This window comes from Cavia porcellus, unplaced genomic scaffold (genome assembly GCF_034190915.1).
Source record: "Cavia porcellus strain 051 isolate PalLab524CR breed Dunkin Hartley unplaced genomic scaffold, mCavPor4.1 scaffold_11, whole genome shotgun sequence".
Taxonomy (NCBI): Eukaryota; Metazoa; Chordata; class Mammalia; order Rodentia; family Caviidae; genus Cavia; species Cavia porcellus.
In genome coordinates this window covers 50,069,456-50,090,799 of record NW_026947494.1, presented here as the reverse complement: position 1 = coordinate 50,090,799, position 21,344 = coordinate 50,069,456, and the positions used below count along the sequence as shown (strand labels likewise).

Sequence of the window (21,344 nt, the reverse complement as noted above, 5' to 3'; positions counted from 1 at the left end):
GGACCATCAGTTCATAGGTCACCACAACCAGAGAACAATCTGTATTATTCAAGGAGCTTCAATTCATTTTCCCCTGCTCCTCCCCCACGGTTACCCCTGAGAAAAAGCTAATTTGCAGAAAAATAGCCCCTGCCAGCTAACTTTTTCTCTGAAATGAATGCTGACCCCCAATTCTTGTCTCACTGAATCCTTATTCTCCAAGTTCTGAAAAGCAGGCTTCGCCTTTAAAAACCTCCCCCAGCCTTCTCGGCACCTCTGTGGGAGAAGCTTTCTTTTCCTTCTATTCTTCGTGTCTCTTCTTAACATGTGTGCTGAAATTGGCACTTTCTCTTTTCACTTCACTCCGTTTCTCGTATTAATGTAGGCAGCAGTGAAGAAATGTGTGCAATTTTTCCAGTGTCTGCACTCGGCGCACCCATGGGTGATGGATGAAATGTAACAGGCTCTCCCTTACATATCACTATTTAAGCGGGGCACCGGCCGCCTGGTGATACATAGTGTTACCCGCTGCACCCCACGCACACAGGGAGCCAGGCTGCAGCCACCGTTGTCTGAGTAAATAATGGGGCTAATGGCCTTTGGTGCAAATGAGACTCCTATAGAACAGCCAGGCTTGTTTATCTGGTTATTATTTCTCTTTATTGTGAAGCTTTCTCTCTCTTCTCCAGGGTGTCTGCCTTGATGGGGAGGAGTAGGGGGAGCAGAGGCAAGGTCTCACGCAGTTCAAGATTTTGTAACTAATATTGAACGCCAGGGAGAATGGATGCCAAGGTCAGGTTAAGAATAAAGAAAATTGATTTAGAGGTCAGGGTCATGATGTGAAAGACCCTGAATGCTGCCAAAATATTTTCATTATTGTTGTTTTTTGTTATGGAAAAGACCAGGCCCCTTGTAAGGAAAGAAGGAGGTTTAGAGAAAACTAGGAGAATCAGAACTCTGTGGTTTGTTAAGTTTGTGTTTTCTCAGTTTCTTTGTCTAGTGTTTGCCTTCCTTTTAAAATATGTAGATGGACATTGATAATGAAGCTTTCCTCCTCAAAACCAAGCACTTCTGGACTTGGGCTGATTCTCTCTCTCTCTCTCTCTGTTTCTTTCAAAAACTGAAGAGACAAGTTCTTCCAGTTCTATTTACAGGAGTAAACTATTTCATGCATCACTGTGATTCTACTTTTCAATCATGCCTACAACATATCTACAACTCAGGGCTGTATATTTTAACAAAATCCTGTTATTATTGGAGCTCTGACCTGATTTTGTTTCTATATTCTGAAGTAGAAAAGACTTCAGTGGCATGAAATTAGCAACACATTCTGCTAGTGTGTTAATTGTGTGAGAGTTTTTGGCAAGATAATCTCTTAACATGACATAGAATTTATTTTTTATTTAAATTTGGTAGCAATTTCAAGTTGTGTTTAAGGAAAGGCACCATGGCTTAAATCACCCTAGATTTATAGTACATTCAGGAAAAGAAAAAAAAAAAACTGCCTAATGCAGCGGTACAGAAGAAATTATGTAATTTTTTTTACTTAAGCAGGGAAGCTGCTAGATTTGATTTGTAAATCTTTATGAGAAACTGGCATTCCCAGGCAGCAGCTTAGGATGTCCCCAAGACCCAGCACAATGTCCAAGTACAATTGTACCCAGCCAGTTGCAAATTCTCTGCTTTGATAAAAGCAAATACACATGAAAAGCCAAAAGTCAAAATCTCCTAGAGCAGAGGGGCTGCTTTTCCTCTAATGCATAGCCCTCAGGATCCTCCAAAGAGCAGAATGATACTATAGGAACACAACTGTGCCCGTAAATGTGTGGGTAGGGGAAAGTTCCAGAAAGAGGGAGAGTGGGCAGATTACAGAAGACAGTGCACACTTGCCCACATCATAGGGACTGAAGAAAACTCTGAAAGAAAGAAAAGGTAGAGTGACTTTTCTTCTACTGGAAAGATAAGAATACTTCCCATCTGACACAAGTTGTCTAGTTCTGTAGGCTGGCGATATCTTAGATACGGGATTCTTCGTTCAGTCCAGACATGAGCAACTCCTTCATCATTTCCCTTCTTTCCTGGCCTGCTGCCATTTTGCCGTCTGCATGTCGCTCCCCTGCTCATCAGCACCACAGAGCTGTGGTCAGAGAGGCTCCTAGTAACCGTCCTCCTCCCTTCTCAGTACGTCTCAGTCCTCTGGGCTTTTCTTCCTGGTCATATCACTTAGGTAACAAGTCTTTCTCAAGAACAATAAGACCTGAGTTTGTTTCATGGCATACACCAGAAAGACATGAAACAGGACTCAAATCCACCTCTTCCACTTTGTGCCTGTGGAAAGATGATTCCTGTTTGGGTCTAGGTTCAGCACCTGCAGAAGAAAGAAGCATATTTTAGGCAAGAGCTAAAGGAGGTGATGTATGTAAAGCCCTTGGCCCTGGGGCTGCCCTGTGACCCTGTTAGATCCCTTTGCTTCCTGATTCCATGCTCCTGACAGTTACATTATCGTATCCACATGAGGAGCCATCTACCATGCTAAGCTAGGAATGAACAGAGATGCCCTCAGAGGTACCCAAGAACATACAGCCTTAAAGGGCTGGGACAGTATTTCGTGTTTTCTTCTACAAACAGGAAATCCGAGGCTTAGAGAAGAGAAAGACTACTATGAAAGTTATTATTTCACCTTGATTTGTCCAATTCCAAAGACTGTTCTTTTAACTGAATGTTTCTCAACTCTGGCTTTGGAAGGCCTTTTAAAACAAGACCACTGCCCCAGACCTATAGAACAGAGATGAGGGTGAATATATGCAACCTTCAGAAGGTAGAGGAAGAGCACAGTCTGATGCTCAATAAGTGATGGAACCACTGCCTTATGTTCCACTACCCCCTAAACACCCTCAAACAGTGTACATGTGCACAAACTAGGGCTGAAAAGTTATCAGAGGAATTTCAAATATTATATCAGTACTTATCATTGATGAAGGATATTATCTCTGATCTTCAGAAGAATCATACAGAAATGAAATGTCAAATTTTCTAGCTCAAAGAACTAATAGAAACAACTCACTGTCTGGTATATACAAAGAGTGATTAGAAAATACAGTGATGTTTATGTTTAAAAAAATGATTGCAATGAAAGACCTAGTGACACTAATCTTCCTCAAAATCCTCCCCTTACTTTGAACACACTTAAGATCCCTTCATTCTCGTGACTTTCTGAAGCAGTTCTGAAAGTTCTTTTTTGTGAGTCTTTTTACAGAGTGTGATCAAAAATAGAACTGCTGCTTTGGAATTCCATTCCATGGAAAGGAGGGTTGGAAAAATATTACGCTGTGTCTTCATCCGTAGCACATCTGGGCCTATGCCACTTCTGGCTCTTCCACAACGTCAGAATGACTGTGCAAGGAGCTTTGAACCACTTCAGGACACCAAAGTAGCCACAACAGAATAAGCAAAGATACACAAAGGACTTCAAAACTGCTTCAGAAACAAGAACGATGGAATAAGTTTGTTAGGAGCAAGGAGGGATATTTTGAGAGGTAATTAATAGCAGCACTATGTCATCTATTATAAAAATTTTTATTTAAACCCACATCTTATTTTCTGATCACACCTTGTATATACTCTCAAAACAATAGTGCTGTTAATGCCGTTGTCGTCATCACTACCATCTCACCATATTTGCCTTAGGTCCTCCTAGCAGCCCCCCAGACCTGCCAACTTTGTCTCTTTAACATCGTGGGAACTGGTCCACTTCTCATGGCCACTGCTGTCACTCCCTCACCTCTCACCTGGACAGCTGCCACACGTTTTTCACAAATCCTTGCCTCCAACCTCGTCTTCTCCCGTCTTTTTTCTACAAAAAACATGGTGATCATTTCAAAACATGAATACTTATCTGCACTGGCTGTGAAATGGTGGCAACTGTCAGGACCATAAATATGGATTGGGCATTTCCAAAAGAGAAAAGAAACAAGAAAAGAAGAGAAGAGAGAAGAGAAAGAAAAGAGAAGAGAAAGAGAAGAGGAGGGGAGGAGAGGGAAGGAGAAGAGAGGAGAGGAGAGGAGAGGAGAGGAGAGGAGAGGAGAGAACAGGAGAGGAGAGGAGAGGAGAAGGGAGGGGAGGGGAGGGGAGGGGAGAAGAAGGGAAGGGAAGGGAAGGGAAGGGAAGGGAAGGGAAGGGAAGGGAAGGGAAGGGAAGGAGAGGAAAGAAGAGGGGAGGGGAGGAGAGGGGAGGGAGGGGAGGAAAGGTGCAGTCGGGTCAGATGGTGCTGAAATCCTCTCCCCGCCCAGCTTGCCAGGCTCCTAGACTGGGAAACTGCACTGGTCCTGAGCACAGTGTCTCTCTGTGCTTTATGGCCCACAGCAGATGTGATTTGGTTGGGGAAGGAGGCATGTGTTTTTCTAATTCACACAGAAGTTCAAATTTAACAGCTTAACAACGCTGCCCTGACACTGAACCTACTTCACTGAGTCATTGTGCTCTGAGAATGTGAAAATTTAAATAAAACGGAGGCTCCCGGAGGAGTTAAAATTTGAACTCAGGCTGTCAGTCTCTCAAGCGACTACTCTAACCCCTGCTGTTTCCTCTGCTAAGCTGAGAAGCGCTGATGGGGTGGGGGGAGTCTACTGATAGGGAGGAAACTGAGCAGGCCCACTGAGAAAAGCTCCAGCCCGCCAGCTTGCCCCTCCAACCCATGACCGTCCAATCAAAGCAGAGTAAAACTTTTGATGAGGAAATCATAGGAAAGAAGGATTTAGGTGACAGGGAAAATGGTTCTGTTTGGCATCTGACCTCTATTTCAAGTAGATTCACTCCAGGCTACCTATTTGTTAGGTGAAATAGAGATAGATAAGGACATGAGATTTTAATGTGATAATCTATGATTGTTCTTCCCTATCCAATCACTGCTTTACTGGTCTCAGACCGAATGCTTGGCACAGATTTTAGACCTCAAGTTTCCTTAGAAATAATCTAGTCTAATAGCTGGCATCCAAGAGCCCCATTAGAGATGAAGTTCCTCATAGAACCTTTTAATATTTATGAGCTCCTCTGTTAAATTGGCATAAATATCTTTGCCTCTGACTAGAACTTTAGTAATTTAACAGGTGAACATTTTTGCCATCTCAAGCTAAGTCCTGGTTAGTAGCTATATTAATTAATAAAAATGGTTAGGCATGGTGGCTCATGCCTGTAATCTCAGCACTTGGGAAGCTAAAGCAGGAGTATCTTGTGAGTTGAAGACCAGCCTGGGCTATAAAATGAGCTCAATGCCAGCCTGAACTGCATAGTGAGACTTTATCTTAGAAACACACACACACACACACACACACACACACACAAATAAATAAATAAAAATTTAAAAAATAAAAATGAAGATGAAATCACAACGATCCCAAACCCCACTCAGGCTCCGTGGCAGATTCCTGATTCCCAAACTAGGGTTTATTTTTCCATACCATCTTGTCATTTGCATGACATTTATGTCAGTGATGAATTCTGTTTGATATATTTTCAAACCGCTGAGCTTGAATTTCAATACAATAAATCCTTCTGTCAAATTTTATTTTAAAGAAAACAATAGCTATTATAAGCTGAAAACCAGGTCATTTTCCCTCAGTTGAAATTAATACATAAAGCATTGATTGAATGTTAGCTGTCCACCAGTTTCTAAAAACTGAAGGCTGTTCACCCTTTAAGGAAAGTGGGTAGGGGAGGTTAGAAAATATTTGAGAGATATTAAAGGAAATTTGGGCCCAAACCAAAGTTTTTCAGAATATGGAAGGACAATTTAAAAGGGGGAGTTGCTTTTCTTAAAAAAATTATCTTATGTTCTCACTGTCTTCAACCCATGGGAGAAATATCACATTATAGAAGTCGTAAAAAAGTCAGAAATGGAGTCTTTGCCCCATTCCTCTTCCACGTTCTGATTTCATCCCTTTATTCCTCTTGGAGAGACGCCTCATACTTGTCCTTCTCTTTTACCATTTTTGAACCATTCATCTACTTTGTTTCCTGTTACCAGAGCCCTACTTCTGTTTTCCTGGGTCTCAAGCCCTGTGGCTCCCAGCTGGATGGTCAAGTGCTTTGGACCTTGAGGAAGAAGAAGAAACAGGATGAGTGAGGAGGAGCAGGCACTGATGGTGTCGTGTAGAGCACACTACTCTTAACTGGGCCTGTATATTCCCATTCAGAAGCCCTGGTTTACCCCTTTAGTTTCTTTGCAGTTACAACTGTGCTAAGGGGGTGCAACAGAACTTAAGAGATTACACCCTGATAAAGGCCTTCAGCTACTGCCTCTCTTGGCTGTCCTGCTTTTTCCCTGTCCCTCCATAACAGTAGGAAGGCCTAGCCTTACCCATGATCGGCTTTATTCTGTCCTGCCTCGCTCCTCATTCATGAGCTACAACATATTTTGTCATTTGATGATTTGGACTGGATAGGTTATTTAATTACCCATCATTTTCTATTCCATTTACCACCATATGTGGCTGAATTTTGGAAATTTAATCATCTAAAATCACACAGAGCATAGTTCTAGATACCAGGTCTCCTTAGCCTTACTGTTCCAATTCTCCTGCTGTCAGGGTTCCATGTCTGTTTATGCTGTAAAGCCTGAATTTTCTAGAACTCCTGTACCCAGAAACTCTAACATCTGCACTGAGGTTCTGAGACTGGCTGTGTCTTATCTATCTTGCAACCTTTCTGGCTCCCCCGAACCTCTTCTTTTCTGGTGTGATTTAAAATTTGCTTCAGTTCCTCGGATCAGCAGGGTTTGTGACCACTCCCATCCACTGCTATTTTTTTTTCCCTTTTCTTCTTCATTGCTAGATGTTTTAACCTACACAATAGAACAGTTCCAATTCCGGCCTTCCTTCTGCAGCGGAAATACCCCACATTATCTGAGTCCTACAGTTGTTTCACGGTCTTTGTTCCTATCTCCTTTTTAAAATCCATATAAAAAATGAATAACTGGACTGTTTAAACTTCTCTTATATCCCGAGGTGGCAAAACCAGAGAAAGGAAGTTGTCCGTTTGGCTCTGTAGTTGTGTGTGATATAAGAAAGTCCTTGAAACCCGGGGTTAACTGGTCAATCGGGGATAAACATCCTTGTAAACTGATGTTCTATAGATAATAGGAATACAATTGTAGAAAAGCTTTGAGGGGAATAAACATTGTATAATTAATCTAGAGAGTCATTCATAATTAATCTAGAGACTCCTTAATAACAATTTCTATAATATCTCACATTTGACAAAGAGTGAGATTGAGGAATGTTAAAGAAAAACTAGCACCAAACTGAGACTTTCTCGAAACTGTATGAAGTGCAGACCCTTTACAAATTAACTTTCAGAGCCGGGGGCGTAGTGGCTCATGCCTATAATCTGAGGTGGGAGGATCCTTGCAAGTTCAAGACCAGCCTGGGCTACAAAGTGAGCTCATGGCCAGTCTAAACTGCATAGCGAGACCCCATCTCAAAAAAGACCAAAAAAAAAAAAAAAATTAGCTTCCATATCTGCTCACATGCATTCCAGAATAGGGAAAAATCACTGCTTCTATTCAATTTCCAGTATGAACTTTCATTAGATATTCCTTTCTTGTGTTAGAAAAAAAATATCCCTTTGTGAAAATTTCACCTGCCTGTCCTATTCAGTGTTTATTTCCCAGCCACTTAGTAGAGCAAAGTCATGTGTCAGTCATCTGAGGGTTACAAAAATAAATTCTTGTGACACTCAAGATCTTTGCAAAGAGTGGGATACCTAAGACAGATTCTACAAATGAATGGTCAAGTGTAGTGTAAGGTTTTTAAAAGTTACAAATACTTCCACACAGGCTAAAATGAAAATAACAAGAACCAGACTTATCTTCCTTCCTGGAATAACAAAAATAGTAAACAAAATAAATGAAACAATAGTTTTCAAGATGCTGGATATCAGGAAGCAACAACGGAGAACAATTGCCTTTGCAAAACGGCTCTATAAAGCTCATTGTCTTAAGAGAGTTTTCAGGCCCTTGATGCAGGGAATCCAGGTGAAAGAGTCCAGTACTTTCCCCAGGAAAGATGCAAATGAGATTCTTGAAGACTGCTATAGTTTGCAGGATAGAGTACTAAAAAGAGGAGAGAGCTTCTTGGAGAAAGAACCCCCCATGGCCCCCCCTTAAGTACTCAGCAAAGTACTAGTCAGTGGACCCACAAAAGAAAACTACCCAGTGATGAAACTATCACCCACCTCCCACTCAAATTAGAAGGAATAGGACTATGAACAGGGATGTTGCCACCAGTCAGACCAAAAGCCTCCTAATTTGAGGGGCACTGGGTAGAGTGCTCAGAACACTCTTTTCCCAGTAGTGAGAAATAATTCATCCTAGACTAAATACAGCTCTGGATTTCATCTAACAAATCTTAAAAACAAGACCCAAAAGGAACAAACTGTTTATGAGCAATTTAACTGCATCCCAGAACAAAGCTCAAGAATATTTATAGGAATACAAAAATAGCCAGTACCCAACAAAATATGGCATTCCATAAAAAAATTACCAGATACGTAACAGGCAGGAAATTATGACCAATAATGAGAGATGCTCAACTAAAACCAACCCAGAACTGAAATAGATGTTAGAATTAACAGACAAGGACATTCACACAATTACTATGACCATTACATGTGGTTTGATGAGTGAAGAACATGCATTAAAGATATTTACACACCCAAATCGAGCTCCCTGTGATGAGACCTCAATTTCTAAGATAAAAATTAACACCACATGGAACCAGTGGCAGATGAGATGATGCAGGAAAAAAAAAAAAAGGAACTTTAAGACAAAGAAGGAGACATTGTCCCTGATAAAATGCAGAGGGAAAAACAGGTGACAATAAAAAGAACAAAGACTCACTGGCCGTAGAACAGCTTCCAGTGGCCCAACAGTCATGCAGTTGGCCTCTAGGAGAGAACAGAGGCTCAGGCATGGGAACCATACAGAAAACTATACCACAGAATGTGATCAACAGATTATTTGAACCTAAATAGAAAAAAGGCAACCACAGTAAAAAGACACCTTAATAGAGGAACAAAAGACAAAATGTCAGCAGTTCCTTACCGGAAATAATGTGACAGGACATGGAGTAATATCTTTGTTTTTCAGTTTTTATCCTTTATTAGTAGATGTTTAAAGTACATAGTAATTAAATTATTTGTTGGGTGTTGGTCCATGTACATAACACATTGCAGTTCCTTTAAAAAACGAACAATTTTGCCAGTACTGGGAATCAGACTCACAACCTTGTGGTTGCCAGGCAGGTGCTGTGCCAGTGAGCTGTATCTCCAGCCTTTCCTCCTTTGTCCACTTTCCTCCCCTTCTCCCTGTCCCTCCATCTCTTGATTCCCCTTCTATTTGAAAGAATCTACTTCCCTGTTTGCTATTATTTATATTTTATTTTGCTTTTTATATTTTGGGTTTCTCATATAGCAGAAACCATGTGATATTTAAGCTTATATGTCTGATTTATTTCACTTAATATCATGTTCTGAAGGTGAATCCATTAACCAAAAAATGACTAAAATTATCTTTCTTTATGGAACAGCAGTACTCTTTGCATATAAATGCCACATTTTCTTTATCCATTCATCTGTGAATAGACATAGAGGCTGCTTTCACAACTTAGTTACTATGAATTGTGTTGTTGTTAACATGGGTATGATGTGTTGCTGTAATATGATGCTTTGAACTCTTGCAGGAAGATACCTAGAAGGATAACTAGTTGGGTCAAATACAATTTCTAGTTTAAGTTTTTTGAGGAATCAACACACTGATTTCCATACTGGTTATCATCATTACCTTCCAGCCTATAATGTTTTTTCCCTGAAGCCTTTCCATCATTTGCTATTTGATTTCTTGATGATAGCCATTCTTTCTCGAATAAGATGTAATCTTAATGTTATTCTAATTGCACTTGTATAATGGCCCGAGATACTGAAAATTTTTTTCATGTATTTATTGGTAATTTATACCTCTTCTGAGAAGTGTCTGTTCATTTCAGTTACCCATTTTTCAACGGGGTCTTTTACTAAAGAATCTAATTTAGGGGTTCTTTATATATGGAGCAATACATTTAAAGATAAAACAACCATTAGCCTTAAAAAAATTCTATACCCAGTGAATATCTTTTTCTAGAATGAAAGCAAGGTAACTTTTCAGACATACATAAAAAGAGAAAACTGTATCAGCAACAGCTCCAAGTTACAGAGAAATACTTAAGTAAGTTCTTCAGCAAAAGGAATATGATACCAGACAGGAATTTGGATCTACACAAAATGAACACAATAGAAATGTTTCTAACACAGGTAAAGATGTAAGGTATTTGTTTTATTATTTAAATCTTTTTGAAAGGTAATTGACTATTTGAACAAAAATAGCAACTAAGATTTATAATGTCTTTAAAAGAAAATGTGTTACAGAAATAGCACAAGATCTGGGAAGGGAAGAAATACTTTACTTATTATGAATCTGAAGCTACATATGATGTACAGAATAATAAAACAAAGAATTTTTTATAAGAAGACAATTAGAGATGAAATCAAGAACAAGTAACAGATGAGGGAAATGGGAAACAAAAAAGTAAAATGACAGGCAAATCTAACCATAGCCATAATCACATTATAAATAATCTAAATACTAAAATTAATAAAGCCTGGTAGATTGAATATACTTAAGATCCAACCTAATACCCTGCCTACATGAAGCCTGCCTTTGTGGGAAAACTTATGTCTCGATAATGCTTAGCTTTCCAACCCATCAACACAGTATATTTCTCCATTTTTTTTCAGGTTCTTGAAAATTTCCCTCAGCAACTTTTTGTGATTTTCTTTGTAGAGACCTGACACTTCTATATCAGATTTGTCCCTAAGTATTTCATTTCTCTGTATTGGAAATGGGGTTTTATGTTTGTAAGTAGACGCATAAATCACTTATACTGGTATTGTACACTGTGACATTGCTAGGCTTACTTATTCTAGTGGCTTTAGGGTAGGCTCCAGAATTTTCCACATAGAATAATAGTAGGTTACAAATGCTTCCACTCATGAACAATTCAGTCCACAAACAGAAGTGGTCTCAAAATTGTTTCTGTTCACGAACTCTCCATCAGGTGATAAATACGACTGAGGCCGTCTTCCCTACATGAACACGAAAGTGACCACCTTCTCTGAAATTGTGGAACCGATAGAGCATGGAGAAGCTGGCTGGGGAAATAAGTGGAATGTGTTAATTACAAGATCCCAAGACAGCACCGAATAATTCTCATGATCCCTGTGGGTTCCTACAACATGTAGACTGCATTTAAAGATAAAGATGCCATGAGATGCATGCTGTCATGATTCCTCATGGCTGCCCACCCTGCATCTCCTAGTCTGAGTGCTCTATTGCTTTGCCTTTCCTTCTCTCTCTCTCTCTCTCTCTCTCTCTCTCTCTCTCTCTCTCTCTCTTTCTCTTTTTGTACCAGGGACTGAACTCATGACCTCGCGTTTGCCAAGCAGTCACTTATGCCGCTGAGTTAAACCCTTGGCCTTTTTCCTTGTCTCATTTCTTTGTTTGGTCTGAGTTCACTCTACAGAGCCAGTTTTTCCCTTACCAGTTCACTTCTTAATTTTCAAATAAACTTTTGGTGCTGTTTTTGGCTTGTGTCATCTAATTTTTTGCTTAAAACAAGAAGGACCTGGAATACTTTTCATGAATGAGCTATTTCTAAAAGAACTACCCGCCAACAGAATGAATTAAGTTTGTGATTTTCATTTGATCTGCAAATGAAGACAATTTTGTTTTTCCTTTTACAACTTGAATATCTTTGATTTCTTTTTTCTTGCCTCATTGCTCTGTCTAGAGCTGCAGCAAAATGTTTAATAGAAAGGCATTCTTGACATTTCTGCTCTCACAAGAAAAATAGTATTTATTAGATAAATTTTATTCCTCTAGAACAAAGCAACATGAATGTGGCTAACAGTGAGCGCTTTTACACTTGTACACTTTTTTGCTGTGCACTGAGGATATATCTGTAAAGCAAACAAAACCACTGTCCTTCAAGGGACTTGGTTACATTCTAGAAGGAAAGATAGACAATAAACAGGATAAATTAATAAAACATAGGATGTGTTGGGTGGTGAAAAGTAGAGGAAATGAAGTATCAGTGGCTGTGTGAAATGTTAGCTGTTCTGTCCTGGAGAGGCTGAAAAGCATACCTCTGAGTTGCTTCATTGTCCTTACCATTAATTCTGTCCCTCTTTCCCCTCACTATGACCTTAGTTCAGATTTGCATCATTTCTCATGTACACTATCACACAGTTTTCTACCTGGTCCTCTTGCCTGATCCAGTGCTCTCTCCACACTCCAGACAGGATAAAATCTAGATCTCTTCAAGGCCAGTGAAGATCCTCTTGTGAGCTTGTTCTTATCTTTCTAGTTTCATTATTCTCCCTTGGCCCCCTTTGCATCTTTTAGCACTGTTTTGCAAAACCATTTGCTTTATCCTGAATATATTCCATTGTCTCATGCTGCTGAGCATTTGCCTCAACTTTTCTCTATGCCAAAATGCCTTTTGTCATGTATATCTAATAATATCATTAACTTTTTGATCATCTAAGTCCCTTAGTAAGAATAAACTCTAAGGAAAATGTTTCTGACTCTTTCAGGAAGAGTCAGGCATTCCCTTTTCTTTGCAATCTGTGCATATAGAAATTATAATATTGAATTCCAGTACTGAGTGGCAGTAGTGTGTTTATTTTTATGTCAGTCCTATTAGACCATGAGTACCTTGAACCCAAAATCTTTGTCTTTGTAGCACTGTTCCAGCCACATAGAGATCATCAAAATCTTTTTTTTTTTCTTGTAGAACAGATAAATGAGTAGAAAAAGTAAAATGCTCAGCTTCATTTGAACACATTCAGGGTCCCAAGTGTCTCGTGATGTGACACTTGAAGCACAGTGTAATCCAATGGCCAACATTCTCTGAATGTAAATAGATGAACACTGTCCAGTTTGACAGTGACCTTCCTTATCTGGGTACTTCTCTAAATTAATTTGGTACAAATTTTATTACATTCTTAGGAAATATGTCACACTTTAAGTTTACATCAAGTTGGTGATCAACTAAGACTTCCCATTCTTTCTCTCCGTTGTAAGGCTAAGCCTCTCCCCTTCATCCAGGCTGGGCAGTGTTTCTCTACATGCCAGATGGAACTTCTATTCCTGCACAGATCTTCTCACTTTTGTCCAAAGTACCACCCTTAGAGACATATTTTTAAAGTGAGGATCTAGGGTTGAGCTTGGTGGCAGAGTGCTTGCCTGGCACGAGCAAAACCCTGAATCGGATTCCTAGTACAGTTACTGCAAAAGAAAAAAAAAAAAATTCTTTCATTACGTAACCCTTATTGTCATTTAAAGTTGTGGTCATATATACACCTAGATATTGGGAAAAAGCCCAAAGCTACTGCAGAGAATTTTAAAATGTCATACAGGAAGTCTCAGGGCATAATCATGTTCTTGCTCTTTTGGAGCTGTTTCTGCTAAGGCATCTTCTCAAAGTACTCTTCTCAACAAAAGTTGTAGATTTTTAAGAATTGTTTTAATCATTAGAATAGAAAAAAGCACAAAACACAGAGTTAGGATACAGATGCAGCTGATCAGACCACAGAACACCCAAATTAGAGCAAGAAAAGGCAAATCTGCCACCAGATGCCAACACAAAGAAGCTGTTCCCAGAATTTTAAGCAATTGGTGTCATACTTTTCACAAAAGGGAAGCAGCTCCCTTTAAATAAACTTTGAATAGGTTAATACTTAAACCAAACTCCTTTAGTAAAATCTTAAACATAACTTGAAAATATATAAATGGGATGAAAGGTTTCGTTCAGTAAACAACAGGATGCTCTAGTTAATGAAGGTTACTGTTGTGTTCGCAGGGAAGATAGAATCCAAAACCATCATTCAAATTACAATGCCTGTCACACCCAGACTCCAGAGGAATGGGATGTGATCTTGATGTTCACTCTGCTTCTTCACGGCCTCTTTCTGAAGGCTTGCACTGTTTTCCAGACTCTGGTCTATCACTTTCTCCCATTTGGCTCTCAGCACTATTTCCCACAGACAGCCTGGTGTCAACTAAACAACACTTTATCGAGCTTGCTTGGCAATAGTCTGAGGCACCTTTAAATTCTGCAGGTGCAAGACAATTTCATTTTAAGGGTGGCAGGACGAAAAAGACAACTGAATGTATAACCTCAACAAGTCTTTGCCAAAAACAAAACCGATAAAGAAAGAATAAGAACTTGACACTGGTTTGAGTAAACCAGGCAGAAAACAATAAGTCCGCAGATTTCTGAAACTGGTGGGCTCACAGAGAAAACCATTTCTCCTATTCAGCAGTGAAACAAGCTCCCTTTATATGGCAATGTTGCAAAAGTCTCATGTGAGGCAGGTGCTTCACAAGATGATGCTTGTCTCCCTCCAGACTTGATGCTACCTTCTTTATTATCAGGGACTAGTCAGATCTCACCATAGCCAAATCCAGAAAGCACAATGTTTGCTCCTTTGACACCAAAAGGTTTTCAATTCTTCATGTATCAGCTAGAGGAACATATTTATTATAAACATATATATTATATGGCATGTAAAGGATTTACCAAGAGGCTTACAATGGCCAGCTACAGAATCAGTGTGGAAAAATGCAAAACAAACATCTGTGTGCTGGAGACCCAAAAGATCCAGTCAAATTTGAAGACCTGGCGCTTACTACAAGTCCAATAAGGGTCTGTATCAGGAAGCTAAAACATCTGCACTGGAATCCTGGAGATGGGTGTCCAAAAGCAATGCCAAAGACTGGAGTGCCTCCAAAGAAGCAGAACTGAGACTTTACTGCTGACTTCATTCCCTTTTAATTTCATTCGGGCTGCAAGCCTATCAGTTGAGGTCATCCACACCCAGGGTGGGTCTCCCATCTCCAGTAAATCCATCATTCAGATACACCCAGAACTGGGCTAAATTAATCAGCTAGACAGTTCTTATTCAAGCTGACATCACAGTTAACTATTATTGCTCATGAATTGGCAGAAACCAGGAAAAACCTGTAGAAGTACATCTTGAGAGGTTAGATGTAAGGGGGACTTAACCTAGAGATGGATGAGGAGAATTCATTGATATGGTAGCCTTCTTGCTTCACTCAGGATTTAACATCCTGGTGAGAACATGTGGATTCAGCCCTAACATGCTTCAGGGATGACATCTTTAAGTTAGGCCATGGGAATGTCTTATAATGTAGTAAATATAATAAATTAAACAGTGGATAAAATGACCTTGGAAAAGTATAAAGGAAGGGTCAAGTGACTTTATTACTGAGTTCAGACAATTGTCCATCTATCTATGTTCCTGAGGAAGCACAGAAGTTACTCTTTTTATTAAAGCAATAAGAAATACCTAGACAAAGAGGACACTGGTGATTTTCCCTTGTACAGGTGACCATTCCTTGTGAACTGGGGTTGACTGTAGGATGTGCTCCTGTGGGAGTAGCTAGGCTCCTTAGCATCAATCAGGGTGATAAGATTCTACAATATCAGAGGCCAAGTGGCAATTCCTAAATGATAAGAGCAAAGTATACATGCCTTATGGCCTAAATCTAGATGCCCTCCCAAAACTTCATGCACTCATTTTGGGAGTGGCCAGATCATGGGTATGTAATACTGGACTTGTTCACTGATTGGTTTTGCATAGCTTTGGGTGCAGATGATGGATGTACTAAAGAAGGAAGTCCCATCCTCGGTGTGGATGGCAGCAACAAATATGTGTGGTGTCTGGTGGATCACACAGGGAAAGAAGGCAATCTTTCTGCCTCGTGCCTGCCCCACCATGAACTGTCTCTACTCTGTACCTGCCCCTCTGTCATAGCACCCTGCCTTGGAATCAGCTACATATGAACTGAAACCTCTGCAAACTGTGAGCTGAAATAAACTTTCCCTCCTTTAATTTGTGAGTATTGGGTATTTAGGTGTGAGAAATGAGAAAGTAACTAAGACGACATGATTGATATCATGGGCAAAACAGGTAGAAGATTCATTGACCCTCAGGTACCTGTGACAGTGGCCCAAAGACAAGGGTGTTTCTAGTGAGACAGATAGACAATCAACTAGGGTTGGCTTGATTTGTAAGACTGAGGGAAAGAAACTGGCACCAGCACCCCTCAAGATGAATCCAGTTGTCTAGAGAATCATGATATGATTACTCCCCTCCCCCTCCCAAAGTGCCTAATTTGAACAGATAAAGCTGCTGGCAAATTTGTTTCGCTGGTTCTCTGACCTAGTGGTAAAAACCACTAGGGTAGAAAATGTCAAGTGAGAACCTCTGAAACTATCCAATCCCAGTCCCATCAGACAAGAGAGTATAGGCAACTCAGCTGAATATTCATAAAGAGAATTGATGCTAACTGCAGACAACAAGTGCACATGGTATTCACCAGTATATCCCTATAAGGTAGCATATATACAGCCCTTGAAAAAAATTAAGGGACAGACCATCATGCAAGAAAGCAGACTCATAAACTCGACCAAGTGGTAATTCCAAACTCAGCTGCTGAGCTAATAGTGATATCTTTATTGAAATGAATCAACATAGCCTCTGGCACCCAGTGTGACGCTATTGTTCTGGTGAATATGTTCCTCTCAATTTCTCACCAGTAAGCAAGATTAAAAGCAAGTCTCCTTTAAGTGGAAATACACATTGATAGTCTCACCAAAGGCTATGTGATGCCTCTTGGGTAACGTCACAAAATAGTCAGTGGGAATGTTCACTGTCTTAATCTTCCATAGAGGATAAAACCCTCACAAATCCTCTCATTTGCTCCATCAGTGACTTTCTATGAGCCCAGTGACATGGGACATGCTTGTACAATATCTCTGAGGTAAAGACAAGATGTTAGATCTTGTTATTTCATTCCCACTTTCTATCACAAACCATCCTTAAATTTAGAAATGTGAAATACCACAGTATTATTACACTCAAGGATCCTGTGGGCCAGGACTTTGGGTAGAATATACAAGAATGCTTTGCTTCTACTCTGATTCTGCCAGATTTTGTAAACTGGGATTCCATGATAGAATTCAACCCTAACTTACTTGAAAAACAATCCCTCTCCTCTGCATCTAGAATAGTCTTAGTAATGCACCAAATATAAGAGAACTAAGAACATAAGTCAACCAAATAGTTGTCTTTTGTATTCAGATGAAGAACTCAAGTTAAGAAAGACTGACTAGAGCCTAGTGAGGAAAATTCAAGTAGCTGAGAGCAACTTAAACTTGACTGGAACCTTCTGGGGTCATCTGCACTTGTTATTAGCTTGTAGTAAAAGCTTACAGACCCAAGGGGTTGGGACTGGACCCCTTCCCTTGATGAAGTAGTCTCAAAGATTATTAGGTGTGTTAAAGCATGGAAAATCTTTTGAAATCCAATATAGTATATGTCTCTCTGGAAGATTGTTCTGACCCATTTATTGAGTGACTTGGAAGGCTGCTGTTTTTAAAAGTCTGAGGAAAACTGTACAAATTTGTACCATGGCACAAATGGCACGTCACTCTGTCTAAATAACTAGTAGAGCTCATGGTATTACTAGTTGCAAATAAAGACATGTGTATGTAGTTTCTGTCCAGTCCAATAGTTAGATTTGCAGTACAGATTCTGTGGTCCTGGAGTTAGGCCTTCCTTCTGCAGCAAAAAAACTCAATAGCATTTGAAAACAAGCTCCTTCCTGACCATGGGACATAAAATAATCAGACAGCCAAAGCTACCCCTGTTGAGCTCAGTATTACCCACCAAGTTGGTCACAATGGTGGGCAGAGAGAACAATAACCCACCACACAATAGAAGAAGGCACAATAGAAGAGATCTAAAGGGCACAACTCCATCCATCTATCTCAGATTCCCGGGTTATCTACTTCTCTAGCTCAGTTCATTACTAAGCACTTATAATTCCCTATAATTAACACAGGAGGGGAAAAAACCCTGAACTTGCCTCGTAGATAGGTTGCCTTAACAAGTTGGTGGTATCTACTACCAGACTACAGAGGTGGTTCTAAAGGACAGGGAAGGTCACTCCTCCCAGTGAATAATGCACTTATAGAGAGGGAAAACTGATCTGAATTAAGAGTATGCCTGGATGCCACTGGTAGTGGTGAGTGCTAGCTAGTAGGGTCAGAAGGCTGAAAGAAGCAAACTTGACATGCAAGATTAGAGAAAGTCATGTAGATGTAGATGTAGATGTAGATGTAGATGTAGATGTAGATGTAGATGTCGATGTAGTTGGCTGTGTGGTATAGGACACGTAACACAGGATAGAGATACATTGCACATCACAGTGCATCTCCTCTGAAAGTACAGCCCTGAATACTTGGTGACAGGATGTCTTGCCAGCCAAAGGTGTGACTGCAGAAGGGAGTTGGAGCAGGGATGGAGCTTCTGCATTGGAAGAAAGCCAACAACATGAATGCCATCTCACCAAGACTGATCTATCAGTTACTGTACTGAATGTCTGTCACTGGAAAGACTGACACGGACGTCTATGGTGTGCATATGAAATGGTACACATCCCTTAACAAGCCAATCACTTGATGACAAGTTTTTTATAGAGGGATCTGTGATTCACCTTTTGGAATAAGAACTTACTGGATATGAGTTTGTCTTCCTTCTCAGTGCCTCTGCCATCACTACCATCAATTTTACTTAACAATTCTGATATATTTGTACAGGTTGTTTGAGGACTTCCTTTGACCAGTTGCTGTTAGGGTCTGGAAGCCAAAAGCCAGGAAACGTTATTCTTCCTCCTTCTCTTCTTCCTCCTCTTTCTGTCTTCTCCTATTCCTGGAGAAGACAATCTCTACAATCCTAAGGGATTGACACTGTATGGAGCCCCATTTGACCACAGTAGAGACCAGTTCAATGAAGTGGCTTGTGTTGGCTTTTTCCTTAATGTCTCTCAATCCTCTACTTCTATTTCCCAAAATAAATCTCTACATTCCCTTACCTTTCTTACACTGGTTTTCTGAGAGAATTCAAGCTAAAACATTTTCACAAAATATGCTTTTTCTGTAAAGCTAGGGACCCTTGTGTTGTAGATCAAGCAATCTCTGCTCACATTGGCACCAACATATAGTAATCAGGCTCCTGCTTATGTATTTCAGAGGCTATGATAGGATTCTCTTCATGGCTGGGTATGCTGGACTTTAGATAGGCTGTCTAAGTGGCACCCTGCCTCGGGGACCTAGCTATAGAGTGACCAGGGACTGGTACAAGCTGCATCCACCCAGAGGAAGGAGTGACTATTCTTAATTTACAAAAGGGACTGTCAGCTTACTAAGTCATGAGCTAGAGAGGCATTTTCACTCAAGGAAGGCACAATTTTTTTCATCACCAGGAAATTATCCCCAGCATCATCACCAGCAAAAGTCCAGCATCCACCCACAGTCCTATCTGTGCCACTGACCTCTTAATGTTCCACTTCTTTTTCTTAAGTACTTAAATGTCAGAACACAGCTTAGTATATATTTTAGTCCTCAGGTTCTTAACAAGTTAGAAAACCATATATTTTTAACTTGGGAGAAACTTTAGAAATTGCTTACAAGTAGAGCAATGCCTCCATCAGACAGATGAAACTGATCAATCACCAGGTCTGCATTGCTTGCTGCTTCATGAGGCCAGATGTCAGGCTCCGCCCAGGGCATCATGTCACATCTCCAATCCAATTGTTTCAAGTAAGGAACCACTGTTAATGACTAAATGGCCCCATTCCTGAAAGCAATGTTATGAAGATGAGGAAAGTAAGAAAACAAAACTGTGCAAACATAAATTACATGTTTTTCCCTTGTGCAAGATCTTTGTGGAAGAGTTTTTGTCTTTTAGGAACATCAGACATCTTCTGACTTTACTTACTAGGCATGTATAAAATTCAGGACATGTAGTTGCATTCAGATCATCTCAACCTCTATTGAATACCAGGTCAAAAGAGAGAGAAAATAGTAAAAGAAAAAGAGATTTTTTGAACAGCCATTTGATTGCTGTGTTTTCAACAAGCCATGGACATTCCATTGGAGCCTTTGATTCACTGGTGACACAGCTTTCAGTGGGCTTTGTTGTAGGTGGTAATTGATCATATTTCACTCTCAAATGAAAGAAAAGACTGACAAAAAATCTAGTTATAAAACCTCTGACTAACAGGCAGCCAAGAAAGAGACATAAGTAAGCTAGTTTCCAAGGAATGAAATAAAGCACACAACGGATCCTGCTGTGTCCCAGGTTTAAAGAATTCTTGAGTTCTCATGTGTGCACTGTGCTATGCTGGCTGTTCCTTGTTATCTTTCCCAAAGGATTGTTCTTGACCTTACACAGGTTAGGGGATGAATGATAATGATGTGTCTGACATCTTCCAGACAAGGAGAAAGTCTTCCCCATGTGCTGCTTTGACTCAGATCATGTAACTGAGCTTGGGCATATTTTTCACATAACTTTGGAAACTGAGGACATACCTAGCTGGTCCTCAGAGGTTCTGCAACACTAGTTTCTATTCTGTCTGATCTCCAGGACATGAAACAGAGAAGCATCCTACACACCTAGCTTTGTCTGTAAATATTGCTGATGGGATTCATACTCCTCCTTCTGGTTGAAGGTTAGCAGAAAGTGCTCTAAAGGAAATTAACTTTGAAGGATGCAGGGATAGGTCATCATTTAGGCTATGGGCTGAAGGGTCCAAAATGTGAGGAACTCATTTTGCATCTTAAGCAAGCGGAGAAGGTGATTCGATCCTTCTGATGCAAAGAATCAGGGAGGGAATGAGGGATCCTTCCATGGAATACTGAATCGTAGTTGTGACCTATGTCCAGTAACCCCACTCCAGACTGTGACTTGAGACAAGTATATTTGTGTTTCTGGAACTCAGTTTTCTTACATGGGAACCGAGGACAAGAAAAACTGATATTTACTGATCTTTATAATGACCCTCTAGAGATTCACAGCTACTGTCCTCTTCCTACAGACACAAAAACTGAATCAACAGATGAGAAATGAAAGAAGCTACATTCAAACCCAGGCAAGCTGGATCCCTTTTCCATGTGCTAACACACTCAGTAAAGGATTATCCAATAGCACTTTCCGCATAGGGTTCTTGTGATAATTAAATGTTGAAAGCATAGAGCAAGCAGCACCCACCTCCTGACAAGTGCACAGCAAATGTAAACTCCCAAAATCACTCTTGTTCTCCAGTCATCGGGTCATACTGAGGACTCCAAATGGAAGAGAGTGAGAGAGTAGAGACAGGACAGAGGTAAGGGCAAGGTAGGGTGAGG

At 40.2% G+C, this 21,344-nt stretch overlaps 1 long non-coding RNA gene across 1 annotated transcript; it reads right to left on the bottom strand.

The window, feature by feature from the left end:
- Positions 1–1,360: 1,360 nt before the first annotated feature.
- LOC111754810 (uncharacterized) lies at positions 1,361–19,891 on the bottom strand. Its single transcript, XR_002789482.2, has 3 exons — positions 19,626–19,891; positions 3,768–3,832; positions 1,361–2,347 (listed from the first exon to the last, which is right to left on the bottom strand). It is a non-coding gene; the product is annotated as an uncharacterized LOC111754810 (long non-coding RNA).
- Between the last annotated feature and the right edge of the window lie 1,453 nt (positions 19,892–21,344).